The following is a 4941-nucleotide window of genomic DNA, read 5'->3' on the forward strand; positions in this document are numbered from 1 at the left end:
CAGTTTAGGTCTTTCACCACGACTACAAAGACAGGTTTAAAAGGTTTCACCAACCGGTCAGGCGCCCCCGTCTGCGAGTGTTGAAACGGGCGCGGGGTTGCGCTTTGCCCACACGCCCCACGTGGCAGACGAGTCAGTCTTTGAACCGCGGCCCTCCGCGCCCGCCCCGTCCGACCCCTCGAAAGGGGTGGAACTCACGTAGCGTGGGCCAAGCCCTAGGTACCTGCCGGGGGTCCCCCTGAGACTCCTTTCTGAGAGAGAGAAGCAGGGGAACCGGCTGCGCCACCCACCACCACCACGCCCCAGGACGCCGGTGGGCGGACGAACACAGGAAGGGCCATGGCCTGCCCCACGAGGAGCAGCGCTCGCAACCCCCCCCGGAAAGTCCGCTCGTCAGCGAGCAAGGGGACGGGGATGAATGACAAGGACAACAAAATAGGAAAACCCCTCGCGGTGGACGGAGGCAGCGGCCGTGCGAGCGAGAGGGAGGGCGCGGGACGGACCCGTACGACCCGCTCGACTCGCAGGCGCTTCTCCTGCCGGCAAGGTGAGGGGAAACCGGCCTTCGCCCGACGAGCGGGGACGCCGAGTTTTTTGAACGACGCGTCTCTCGCGCTGGAACCCAGAGAATACCGGGGCCTGCGGGGGGGGGGTGCTGAAGGACGACGCGGAGGAAGAGGCGGAGGACGAGGAAGGGGTGGGAGGGACTAGGCTCCTCCTTTATGCCTTCTGTCCAGCCTGACCTGCAAGCGACCACGTGTAACAGCAACCCCGAAGACCCTTTCGACCCTGGGCCCCGACGCGGGGGGACGGCGAAGTCGAGGGGGTCGGGAGAGGAGGCACGCCGGACAGCGTTACCCGTTAATGATCCTTTCGCAGGTTCACCTACGAAAACCTTGTTACGACTTTTACTTCCTCTAGATAGTCAAGTTTGATCGACTTCTCGGCGCTCCGCCAAGGCCCGCGAGGAGCCCCGGCGGGGCCGATCCGAGGACCTCACTAAACCATCCGATCGGTAGTAGCGACGGGCGGTGTGTACAAAGGGCAGGGACTTAATCAACGCGAGCTTATGACCCGCGCTTACTGGGAATTCCTCGTTCATGGGGAATAATTGCAATCCCCAGTCCCCATCACGAATGGGGTTCAGCGGATTACCCGCACCTCTCGGTGTAGGGTAGGCACACGCTGATCCAACCATTGTGGCGCGCGTGCAGCCCCGGACATCTAAGGGCATCACAGACCTGTTATTGCTCCATCTCGCGTGGCTGAACGCCACTTGTCCCTCTAAGAAGTTTGACGCCGACCGCGGAGGGCCGCGTAACTATTTAGCATGCCGGAGTCTCGTTCGTTATCGGAATTAACCAGACAAATCGCTCCACCAACTAAGAACGGCCATGCACCACCACCCACAGAATCGAGAAAGAGCTATCAATCTGTCAATCCTTTCCGTGTCCGGGCCGGGTGAGGTTTCCCGTGTTGAGTCAAATTAAGCCGCAGGCTCCACTCCTGGTGGTGCCCTTCCGTCAATTCCTTTAAGTTTCAGCTTTGCAACCATACTCCCCCCGGAACCCACAGACTCGTGGTTTCCCTCACGCTGCCCGGCGGGTCATGGGAATAACGCCGCCGGATCGCGGGTCGGCATAGTTTACGGTCGGAACTACGACGGTATCTGATCGTCTTCGAACCTCCGACTTTCGTTCTTGATTAATGAAAACATTCTTGGCAAATGCTTTCGCTTTCGTCCGTCTTGCGCCGGTCCAAGAATTTCACCTCTAGCGGCGCAATACGAATGCCCCCGGCCGTCCCTCTTAATCATGGCCCTGGTTCAGGAAACCCACAAAATAGAACCGGAGTCCTATTCCATTATTCCTAGCTCAGGTATTCAGGCGAGAAGCGGGCCCGCTTTGAACACTCTAATTTTTTCAAAGTAAACGCTCCGAGCCCCGTCCGGACACCCAGCCAAGGGCATCCGGGGGGCACCGGGAGACAGGGTCTGAGACAGGCGGTGGCACGCCTCGCGGCGGACCGCCAGCCCACTCCCGACATCCAACTACGAGCTTTTTAACTGCAGCAACTTTAATATACGCTATTGGAGCTGGAATTACCGCGGCTGCTGGCACCAGACTTGCCCTCCAATGGGTCCTCACCCATGGGTTTAGGATACGCTCATTCCGATTACAGGGCCTCGAAAGAGACCTGTATCGTTATTTTTCGTCACTACCTCCCCGTGTGGGAATGGGTAATTTGCGCGCCTGCTGCCTTCCTTGGATGTGGTAGCCGTTTCTCAGGCTCCCTCTCCGGAATCGAACCCTGATTCCCCGTTACCCGTGGTCACCATGGTAGCCGACTATGGTACCATCGAAAGTTGATAGGGCAGACATTCGAATGAGACGTCGCCGCCGCGGAGGGCGCGCGATCGGCCCGAGGTTATCTAGAGTCACCAAAGCGGCCGGGGGGCCCGAGCCCCCCGGATGGGTTTTGGGTCTGATAAATGCACGCATCCCCCGAAGGGTCAGCGCTCGTTTGCATGTATTAGCTCTAGAATTACCACAGTTATCCGAGTAACGTGTGGAGCGATCAAAGGAACCATAACTGATTTAATGAGCCATTCGCAGTTTCACTGTACCGGCCGTGTGCACTTAGACCTGCATGGCTTAATCTTTGAGACAAGCATATGTTACTGGCAGGATCAACCAGGTAGTTTGCACCGTGGTCTGGGATGAACCACGAGTGACATCCGCCTCCCCTTCCGGGGGCTAGGAAGCAGCGGGTTGTAAGTGCGTGCGCCGTCAGGTCCAGACGCCATACAGGGCTACCCAGGACAGCTTCCGCGGCCAGTGTAAACGTGCTCGCGCACCGCCCTCTGGCCTTCGGACGCCGACCTCTCACCTTGATGCAAAGCTGTCCCATCCGGTCATGCCCGCACCGTACCCCGTCCACCTCCTCCGGAGGTGCGGACGGCCGACTCCAGGTGCTTTCGGCGTTCCCTCTCTTCACGCCGTTTTGATTTTCGTGGGCCGCTGGTGGGGGGACAAGGGAAAGACCTCGTCGAATTCCCTCCCCCCTAGCCTCGCTCAACCTACGTTTCGTGATGTAACCAAGAAGAGTGATTCGTGGGCCCAGGTAGGTTTGAAGAGGAGGCCAACAAAGCAGGGCACTCCCTTCCTCCCAAACCACAGACACCAGTATAGGACAACTGAGTAGACAGACTGGCCGTCTGAGTCTCCCCCAGAGAGTTCTGGGATGGGTTACAAATAACCCCCACCCCCCATCAGAGGCTTGACCCGCTAGAACCAGGGAGGATCTGTCAAAACCGCTCTCCACATCAGAAGTTCTGGATCAGCCGGGGCTGGTCGGCAGACGTCCACCTAAGGCCGTGGCCTAACCCCGTGTGGGGGGATAGCGCTCGCACCCGTACACGTGGACACCCGCTCGTCAAATGGCTGGCTCCTCACTTACCGTAGGGGGAATGGTTTGCCTACCCCTGGCGGGTCTGGTACTCCACTCTACCAAACAAGGAAGCAACACACCAATAGACCCCTGCAACACCGGGCAGCTTTGGGCAGTGTCACTACACTCCTCCTTGTTCTTCACGTTCCTTCCGTGGTGATTTTTTTTTTTTTTTCGTGGCCATTGCCGTGCATGGCTTCCCCATCGCTTTGCATGCTCTCCATTGCCTCGTGCTGCTTCACCATTGGTCTCACCTGGAGACCGAAGCCGCTCTCCCAGTAACCCGATGGTACCTGGCCAGAAAACCCCGTGCCCGATTTCATCTAGGACAAGGGCCAAACCACAGACCGTGCCCGTCCAGGGTCAACCCCTGGTCGGACAGGCCTGGTGGGTCGATACCATGGATGTGGCAGGCCGACGAGAATCCACTGGTACATTTACAAACACGCCCACCCTGGTGGCATGGCTGTACGACCCATCGTCGAAGCACGCTGCGGCGGACTGAGCCATTGGATCCAGTTGCCTGGGCGTACACTCAGCCCAACAGACGCACTCGGGTCGGGGAGAGCAAAGCAGACTGTGTGCCTGGATGTGCCCACTTCCATAGGGGAATCGGCATGATGGTTCACTTAACCCGAGGAGGGCTCCCCTCGCGGGATAAGCACCCCCCTCGGGGGATGGGGGGGGGGGGGGGGCATCCAGAGCACACCACTTTCCGGTAGGGGACAGGCGTTTGATCATGTGTCCGAGGGAGAGCTCCCCTTGCCGGCCGAACACCCCTCGGACTCCCCTTGGGCTTCCAGAGAACGCCACTGGATGAATTTAGTGCTTGGACCCCATTGATTCTCTTTGCTCTCCCATATACCCGACGGGACCTATTTGCAAAACCCCGTGCCAACCAGACCTCCAGGAAGGGGGCTGGCGGCTAACCATGCCCAGCAGGGTGCACCCTGGTCGGACACTTTGGGAGGGTCGAAGCCTGGAAGTGCCACCCGGGGGAGTAATTCTGATTTCCGTTTTAATGCACTCAGGGACAGCCCGAGGACCTCTGTAGTGCACCTGAGGCGGACTGAGCCGTCGGGTCCAGGGGTCTGGAGTTCGGAACCTCCAGGGTTCACCTGGCTGTTCTCTTAGCCCGGCAGGGTGCACCCTGGTCGGACACTTTGGGAGGGTCGAGAGCCTGGATGTGCCACCCCGACGAGTAATGAGTTTTCCCTTCGTATCTCTTCCGGACCAGGTCCGATTCGCACGAAACTCGCTGGGCATGGCCAGGAGCGCCCCCTGCTGCCCCGCCACCGTCCCCGCGCTTCTACTCCCGAGGGCCGAGGAGACAGCGAAGCGTGGGTCGGGTCGCCTGCTTCCAGGGTCTCCCTGGTACTCTCCAGTCTCCCGAGTCCATCGGGTCCGACCTCGTATTTTTAGCCCAGACGGGGAATGAGAAAGGGGCCCCCGACCGCCCGAGGGCGGGCGCTCGCTTCTCAGCCTAGGAAC

The 4941-nt window shown here is 59.6% G+C and overlaps 1 non-coding gene across 1 annotated transcript; it reads right to left on the reverse strand.

Moving 5' to 3' along the window:
• Positions 1-862: 862 nt before the first annotated feature.
• On the reverse strand, positions 863-2700 carry LOC145654646 (18S ribosomal RNA). Its single transcript, XR_014120853.1, has one exon. It is a non-coding gene; the product is annotated as an 18S ribosomal RNA (ribosomal RNA).
• Positions 2701-4941: the final 2241 nt, after the last annotated feature.

The sequence above is a fragment of the Electrophorus electricus genome, unplaced genomic scaffold, assembly GCF_041902795.1.
Source record: "Electrophorus electricus isolate QZ-2024a unplaced genomic scaffold, ASM4190279v1 Scaffold142, whole genome shotgun sequence".
NCBI lineage: Eukaryota > Metazoa > Chordata > Actinopteri > Gymnotiformes > Gymnotidae > Electrophorus > Electrophorus electricus.